A 9,900-nucleotide genomic window follows, 5' to 3' on the forward strand; every position below is an offset into this window, starting at 1 on the left:
AGGGACTTTTCAAAACTCCAATTGGTGAGCTTTCACCTTAAGGCCACACTAAGGAAGATGAAGTTTTGAAACGAAAGCAATTCATCATACTCCTATTTGTTTTGGAGTGTTAGGGGCTTTTTAATCATGTGACTTTATTCTGCTGGATGGCAAAGTATGATTCACTCCACATTCCTTTAAAATGATCAGGCAGCTGGGCTATTTATTATCTGGAAATTATTATGGTTTACTTCCTTCCGAGTTTTTATTTTGAACGTGCACGCATTGATTCATCAGTTTCTATTTGCTGCTCCTTTTCTGTAATTTAAAAAGCACCCGCTTATATGGCAAGCTAACTTTCAAGTTGAGATGTCCTTCTACTGAACATGAAATGTGAATACATTTTAAGAAAACAAATTCCTTCCTTGGGACTTTGCTATTTACAAAAAATTTCAGCAAAATTTGTTTACAAACTAAGCACAAAGCAATATTGAAATGATACAAACATGGCTGAATTAAGCTCAATATTCTCAAAGGTCAAACACATTCTGAATTCCCAAACAATTTTCCCGTATCTCCGCAATGCATTCAGTGAATCCTCACATGCATAATGAATGCGGCTGAAATATTCATCAAGGATGTAAGCAAAGTTTAGATTTGTCCATTTCAACAACCTTACTGACACAGATGTAATAAAACAAAATAGAGCAGCGGAGCCGGCTACAAAGTCCGAAATGTTTCATTGGCTAGAGGCTTATTTTTTATTTTTAAGATTCTCCACTGAGCTCTTTTATAAAGACCTCTTCAGAAACAAAGAAGACTCTTGAAAACCAAAGAGATGCAGTTAGATATATTTAACTTTGTCAAATCACAGCGGACTGTATTTCATATTTAGAAGGAGGACATTTGGTCTATAGAAATGCAAAAGATGATAAACTTAACCAAACTGTATTTTGTATGAGTTCCTTTGAAGATCCTCCCACACAGAAAACAACATGAGAAAACAATAGTTGACAATAAAGAGAGTTTTCACTTCAAACCAAAAGTACAAAAAAGGTCACAAGTTCTGCTATGAAATATAGTCAACATTTTAGTCAATCTCTTTCCCATTACTTGGTTCAGATAATTGGTGCCAGGTCCCATGGCTCCAATTATCTGAAACAAAGCAGTGTTTGCTCTCCCCTTCAATTTCTCAGGGTAAAATATAGCACCTTTGATGAGGCAGAAATCCCAACTAACAAAGGTGGGAGATGATCGCCTCATCCATCATTTGGTGGGAGCCAAACAGCCCAACTTCCCCTCTGATTCACTCCTTTACTTTTGAGCCTTTCAATAAAAAACAAGCTCAGAGGTTCAGGGTTTTTTTTTTCCTTATTAACTGTATTTGTTTGTCCCAAAATTCCAAAACAAACCATAAGAATATCCTCAGTCTGAGAACATACCATGAAAGACATTTCCTTTTTCAGCTTTCCATTGTTCAAATCCTCTCACTTCGGTCACTTGACTTCTTGCGTATCTCTAAAATACCTTGGAGGCCCTTATCTTTCATTTTGAATACACAGCCTCCTTGCAGCTGTACAGTGTGTCTATAGCCTGGTGATTATAGGCATTGTAGCCGTAATCAAACCAGACTTCGGATAGTGGAGTTTAAAAGCACTCCATGCCTCATGGCAAGATAAAGGTCATTTAAAGAGATAATCCCTGTATTGTCGGGGATTATGCCCTCATCCGTTTTAAAATTGCTTTCTCCATGGAATGCTAAAACCTCTAAACAGCAACAAAAGATTACTCCAGTCAGAACCCCCCCTGAGTGTCACAGAAGCAGCTTTTTTTTTTTTTCCTCTGCTAAATCTCTTTGGAGGACATGCAGGTGACCCTTTCATGAAAAGCATTACAGCCCTGTTTTAGAGCAAGCAAAGGTCGGGATGTTTACATCTCTCGGATTGATGTTCGATGTTTGCCGCGTGGTGTTTTGCTCACGTTATTGCTGCACACTCGCACACAAACTCAGAATCAAGCTCGAAGCGGATCACTCGCTTTCAGGCAGTTTGATCAGAGCTGATATTTAGGCTAAGTACCCTGGAAATTGCCTGGTGGGAGGAAATCAATAGAATACTGACACAAGCTGTGAGCTCAGCCCAGTAACAACAGGCTGTAGCCACTCAGCGTTGCATCAACCTCAAACCAAATGACGCCGCCCCAAGGACAAGACACTGAAAAAACTGTAGCACACGGGGAGGATTTACATTTTGTCAGGGAGCTAGATATTGAGTTAACACTGTATCTACCCAGTGTAGGAGAAGGTAGCACGATGGCCATGAAGATCTCATTAATAATGAACACCGTTGGGTTCACAGAAAGGGGAACTGTGACAAGTGTTTCCGGAGATGCTTCTACGGAAGACCTACTTCTCTTTGGTGGTTTTTGAAGGAATGCAGTTAAAGCAATTTACAGACAAATCCGCATCAGGTGGTAAACCAGTGTCATGGCTCCCACTTTCTTAAGTTAAAAGGGACAAACAGTCAGTCAGGCCTATTCAGAGCAACACAAGCACACTCTCTCAAGGATGAGCTTTGATCACTTTACCTGAGAAAGGGGTTAAGGGTCGGTGGAGAAAAGAGGAGTTGACTGCGGGCTCATTATTGAAACCTGCTTCAGCAACATTTCAGATGAAGAAAACCAGCTCAGAAAGACGGCTTATGACCTTGACTCACAATCAGAGTGGCAGTATTTCATCATGCATATTCCATCTAAGACCTTCACTCTTTGTCTGCATTTTTTAAGGGGGATGTGGGATGAATGGCCGGGCTTACCTTTTTATTGAAAGCCAAGGCGGACGAACAAGAAATCGACAGCCGCTGAGTGAGACATCATAGACACACATTCAAGAGGCCGCTATTCGAAAAGTCTAAAATGCGTTTTAGCCGCTCTGTCACTAAATCTTCCTAACCTGTAACTTTCTATTGGATTCACTTTAAACTAATCTAGAATACATCTAAATGCATCAGTATCTGAAATAAGAGTCCCCCCCCAGTCACAGAAACACCCAGATGAACTCCCTTCTAATTTCAGGTCTCAGTCGTCCTCTGGCTCCTGCTCATTCTTTTGTCATCTCAACATGGTGTTACATTCACCTTCTGCTAAAATTGAATTTGTCTCACTAGGATGCAAATGGGATGGGATGATTCTGCATACAGAGAATCCTTTTAGAGGGCTATTATTTCCCTGGGAAACTGCTTTAGATGCAAGCCCAGACACTCTGGAATGCCAGCCAGCAATTGAGTGGATGTTTGTGCATGTGCATGTCTGTGTGAGAGAGAGAGGGTATGAGGCAAGCAGGAGGAGGCAGGAACACTCAGCCATGGCAGAAACTAATGAGACATGCATCGGTAATATGATTACAAAGTCAGCCTGACTGTGTCAGAGATCAGGGGGATGCGTTAGAGACATCTGCACAGGACAAAGTGGACACTGGGCTGTTCCGTTGCACTGCGTCTGCATTACATTACTCTACCTGTAAGTGAGTGGCAGCGGCTGCAGATAGTGAAAATGATGCTCACACAGTTATGCTGTCATTCAGATGATGACAACGCTCACATCAACAAAATGGAGATTGATGAATGCTGATTTGAAACGACTCAGGTGTGCGTATCATTAAGGAACACAGTGTGAGCCCTTTAAGGTCAACATGTCCTTAGTTTGATCCAGCAAAGGATTTCATGTTGCTGGAGGATTAGATAAGAGACTCGTAAGTGTTGTGTGGGTGGTGAATAATTCTCACCTTCCTTTCTTAGCCCGGGGCTGACAAAGCAACAACTTGGCAAAAACCACAATCCACACACAATACGCCAGTCAGCTCGAAGTCCCTGTGATGGAGCCATGTGAAAATTGGCACCCTTAACTTGCACACTGCTAAGGGAGCATAATCAAAAATGACTTTCCTGTTTGTTCACGATTGAACATCGCACCCGCTCAACCGCAGGGATGTTTTTAATGTTATTTTTAGTAAATCAAAATCCTTGTTAATAGCATTTCATTTGGTCTATTTTAAAAATTGTCAGAAGACAAAATGCTGCAGACTGTGTTCCTTTTGTTCTTTTTCTTTGTAGTCATTAATCAGACTCCAGTATTGTACAGACAACCAATCCCCCCAAAAAAGACAAACTGAGTTTGAAACCTTACTCCGATATTCAGCTTTAGTCTTATTAAAGTACAAAAGGCTGGCGGCGGCGGCGGCAAGAGAGAAGTGGACACGGACTCAGTGCATCTCCTGTGCTTCACAAACTAATCAAATGGGTTATTTCAGTTTGCGGATGTTTGTTAATGAGCAAGTGATAAGCAGCCTTGGATATCAAACAGAGGGGAGAGACACCATAATGTCAATTTTTATTTTTCCAAAGCAATTCTTTTTCTATGAATTTGTTCCTGCGGTGTGTTTCTCGTGGACCACAACTCCTGAATTATTCATTGCGCCTTCATTAAAACACCTCCATTTGCATAACACACAGGGCTGCATAAGATGCATTCAGGCTTTTGATGCTAGTGTACATGTCAAATCATTTAACACAGAACCGGACCACCAGAAAGCCCAGCAACATGGAAGCCTTCAAATGTCTCCAAATGTCTCTTATAAGCCTTACTCGGCTTTTCGAAAAATGATCATGCAGAGATGTAAGTGGGTCAGAATGGACCCCTTCAGTGCAATAACCCACTTGAAGAAGTAAATAAAAGTATGATAAAGTATGATTCTGGAGGACATTAGTGTCTCTCTGGAGAAGCTACAGTGTTGTGATTTATTACAATAATTATTTTTGATGGAGGCAATGACAGGTGTTTGTCAAATGCTGGTTTCCAGATGAATCTATAAAGCACTTTTTTGTTAAATTTGAATTTCAGTCACACCAGTTTGCAATCCTACACTGATCTAACTCCAGACACACTCATCTGAACATCCATCATATTTTAAATGCTTTCCTCCGCACTTGCAGCAATCAGGCTAATGAGCACAGATTGATTGATAAAAGCCACATTGGAAAGACAGGTGTAACCACCCACCTCTTTGTCCAAAACACAGTTACAGCTGAACTTCATTAATTAATACTGGTAGCTCCAACTGGGGACATGTCAAGTGTAAATTCAGTTGCCATCTGCCACACACACACACACACACACACCTAGAAACACGAAGAGCCAGCTTCTGAGCAAGAGCCATGTTCGCCTGTGTGTGTCTGCATATGCGACACTGATTCCACATGTATCTATTAAGAGTAGGTTTAGTGGTTAACGGCGGCCTTCTTAGCAGCTCAATCCTGCTGCAAGCTGTGAAACTTCATGCCTGTTTACAACAGATACGCTCAGCATGCCGCACAAATGTAACACGTTTACGTCAACATATGTATGAACACGTTTTGCATTGTGACTCATTGAAATGTTAAGAAGCATAACGTGTTGATGTAACACATTTTAGAGCGTTAAGTCGGTCATATGCAGTCATGCTAAAATGCTAAAATAACTTGTTGATGTCATATTGTGTGTGCTGACCTTGATAAACTGAAGAGCAACTTTCAGGGGCTCACCAAAGCCAGTAGGTTCCATCCTCTGGGTACGATGAATATCTGGACCAAATTTCATGGAAATCAATTCAATAGTAATAGACAACTCTGAACAACCAACATTACCACCCTTAAAGCAAGTCTCTAGCATGGCTACAAGTGAATGCATCACTAACTCTCAAGCAATACAATTGGGGATGGTTGGCAACGGCCCAGCATCAAAATAACTGATTTAAGTTTCAAGTTAAACTAAATAATTTGATACATTTTGAAGCAGTCAACTACAACAAGTAAAAGTAAAAGTTAGTATTTTGCAATGAAAACGTTGCAATCACAGCCGGATTCTCCGTTGGCCTGAATTATTTCTTCTTTCGAACACACACAGATGCTGTGTTTTTCGAGTTCTGCTGGTTAACACTATATAAATGATGTGGTCCAACACCTCACCGTCCTTGTGCTGAACTCTGTGACAGTGGAGAGATTGCATTGATACGACAGCGGACAAAGTTGGCCACAGTCGTCAGACTCGTCACTCTCTGAGGTCTGAATTATGAGGAAAAACAGCGTCAGATTTGGACCACTTTCAGCTGCACAGTGACCATATCCTAATGTTTCTTTATGATTATCTGTCATTGGATTTGTTTACTTCCTCCCCGAGCGGTCCTTCTTTGACTGTTTGCAAAGCAGACATTTTACAGCCATGGGCAATACCAAATGTGCTTTGTGAGGTTTTAATGTTTTCTCTGAATTTTGTTGTCCTTTTTACATCACAATTTGTTGTAAAAGGGTGAGAGGGAGTAATGGATGAAAATGGCAACTAGAACTGGTGCAAAAGGCATCATTTGGCCAGACGTAATCACACAATCAACTCTTAAATCCTGGCGGAACACTAACATGAAAGCCTGCATATCTGGTTCTTTCAATTCCACTCAACACAAACTGATTACTGTAATGGCTTTGTCCTGCTCTACACCATGAAAATACTTGATCCTTTCGCATGCTGTGTACCATTAGTGCTGAGCATTCAAACACACACACACACACACAGACACACACACACGAGCACATGCACGCACTAGAGCAATAAGCGCAGATGGGTATTATGTGTTTAGTGGGGGTTTCTATCTCTCACTGTCTTTCTTTATCACTATCTTTATTATAATCATGATTTCCCCTGAAGGCACAGTTCAAATACTTTTATCTGTTAATAGCTCAAGCTGATAGTGGTAGCAGTATAGCCTGAACAATGTTGTGCTGCAGTGCAACAGCATGGATGTTATTGCGTGGACAAATGTGTGTCTTTGGTTGATTTCTCTCTAAAATGCTGATGCACTGCTGCGACATGTGGACGATAATTACCAGCTGCGACAGTGTGTGGCTGGTATTGTTTTCACCTTCTGAGTCCATGCGTGTGTTTGTGTCTCATCATGGCTAAATATGGTCCTTGAGACACAACAACTGAAGCAATTTTGAGTACTTTGCCAGACAGATTCGGTGACAGCGTCACAAAAGTGCAAGATACCAGTTGAGTTTGAAGATGGGCGTGGTCCGAGCAAGGGTGCGAGTCGAAGGGGGTATTGGATGCATTTTAGACTTTTCGAACCTCCCCTTTTCTCACACCACCACCAGTTTACCTGGTCCGATTCGGCATCGCAGCTAGCATGAGTCCATTGCAAGATGGTCTCACTAAATGCACTCTCAACGAAATGGCAGCAATTAGCAACAGTTACAGTAATTGGGTTTAGATTCAGAGATCATTCATTGTTCAGCAAAGCCCTTTGGGATCTGGGGGATACAAGACCTGTGCCAAAATGTTCTGTTACAGTTATAGATCATGTATATAATTCAAATCGGTATGTTGTAATTAACCAATTAGCAAAAACGTTTACTGCAGAGCAAAAACGTATTCTCTACTCCTGTGATTCTCTGCTGCTCGTCTCTCTGTTTGCTTTATATAGGCTACTGTAAGTGTTTCCATCCACCTGTTTTCATAGACATTTTTATTATGGCCCTGTGGCAAATTAAAAAAAAAAACATGCAAATAGACAAACACGAGCAAATTAACACCTTTACGAATTTGACAACTCATAGCTGCAAATACAAAAACACAAAAACTGTTTCCAGGGGACAGTAAAAAGTCATGCATGTGGCTTGGCCACGAATTTCGTTTCCTGTTCTTTTTCACAATAAAAGTTATTTTTGCTGCTTGTACTCTCACCTTCCCGCAGCGCAATTAAGAAGTAGACGTGTGTGTATTGAAGACTATCCGCTATCAAAACTCTGCAGAAGGGTGGTTATCATGGTCGCGGTCATACTATTAGCATTTTCGTACCTTGTTGAAGGTCAATAAAACTAAAAATTCTAATCACTAACAAATAATTGAATGAGCGACCTGGCCAGCACTCTAAGCGACGTAAATCAAACTGACGTCGCAGCGTCACCAACAGGTGCATTCAGTCATCTCATCGTTTTTTATACTGGGACAGAGAGGCTGAGTGGACTGGCAATATGAGGTGCAGAGACGTTAAACCTGGAGCAGATGGAGGTGGACTACGCAGTGCACATGGCTCGTTCAGACAGGTTAGTACAACAACAAACTGACTATTCTGGCTCAATGTACTCCTCTGTAAAGTCAACCATATACTGTGCGCTACATGGTGTGTAAAAACACAGTTGAAGTCTTTATTGTGCTGTCCATCAGCCTGTGTTGTCTGCTTTGTTGATGTTTCGTTCTGCTGTTGATTCTATACACACATGTGGAGCTGCCAGCCTATTTACTTTCTGTGTGTCCACAGCTCTTTTTATTTATTGTCTGTCATTTCTGTTTAATTGTCTGTTTTGTTTAACCAAACCTTATCATAGCTGTGTATGATAAGACAATGCTTATATTTGCAGAGGTTTGGAAGGCACAAACAATGACTTTGGACTATTATCATCCTATTGTTGTATTATAATAGCATTGAACGTTGTATCTCTCCTGATTTGTATAACTTACAAAAAACACTTTCTGTCTTTGCATTTATTTTCCCAAGTTTTCTTAATTTTTCCTCCCTCGTATGTTTTTGTTGACTTTTTCTTTTGTGGGTCAGGATCTGTTGTTGTTTGAACCTATAACACCCACTGAGACATTTTGGGGTTTTAGAACTAAACTTGACTCGACTTTAATATGCACCACACACGCATGCAAAGCACACACACACACACACACTCACACACACACACACACACACACACACACACACACACACACACACACACACATTCAACGACATATTCATGGCTCACCCAACACTGTTGACATTGTGTGAACTTGATGGAACTGGCTTCCGTGTGAAACTTGGCCTGTAATGTTAGATTCGACATTTCTACAATCCACGATAAGAAGTTAGGGACACAGAGTTTGACTTGCCGGGGATCATAATACCTAAGTTCTTATAACTTTTCACACTCCAGTGACTGCAAGCTTCGCTAAGGATCCGTGTCCTCTGCATCTTTCAGTCTAAATCACCTCATTTCATTTGCCTCCATTATACTCCATCACACCTTATATCTCCCGCATGACTTCAGGAAACCTAATTTGCCCTCCATTGTCTTGGCGACATGTAGTGAGACACAACAGTGGCGCCTCTTCCTCAATTAGCGGTCAGTCACCCTCCTCTGGAATCCATCAAGCCCTGCCTACCTCGTTTATTCGCACATCACCCTTCTTCTTAACTCGTACACATTTTCTGCCTGAGAGAAATCCCTCCTGACATGCACGATTACTAGAAAGCCTCTCCCTGTCCTTTCCCATCATACTTATTCAGCTGTGATGGAGCCTAATTCTGCTCTATAGAAGGCAGAGTGTGAAATTCAGTCTTTTCTATATGTCATTTGCTGTACGTAGATGGACATATTTGCACGCCCGAGATGGCAATTTGCAGTCAGTCAATCATTTCCTCCTCCGTCTTCATTCATTTGACGCATACAAAAATCGGCCCAAAAGAAGACTGATGAGTGTGTATAGTACAATACACTTAATGAACATGATGTTTTTGTGGCTCGGCATTGGCTGACACTTACACTTTCAGGCTTGGCAAACAAACCTTTCCATAACATGAAGGAAGAATCACAAGGTACTGTATCATTGACCCCCCCCCCCCCCCCCCTTTTTGAGTCTCTTCTTGATCCAGTAAAGAAAATCAACTCTCAGACCTCGTTGGTGTAATCTTTGTTGTCTACTCTGAAAAGCTTTAGGAGCAGGAAGGCACTTGCTTGGCATTTTTGTGTCAGTTGCTACTAGCGCCTCCACAGGGTCGGACCTTTTTTTTTTTTTGTTGCAGTACATTAATGCGGCTTTTGCCCTCCGAGATCAATTTTCTCCCGTCTG

Source organism: Anarrhichthys ocellatus, unplaced genomic scaffold (genome assembly GCF_004355925.1).
Source record: "Anarrhichthys ocellatus isolate YVR2014 unplaced genomic scaffold, GSC_Weel_1.0 scaffold5, whole genome shotgun sequence".
NCBI lineage: Eukaryota > Metazoa > Chordata > Actinopteri > Perciformes > Anarhichadidae > Anarrhichthys > Anarrhichthys ocellatus.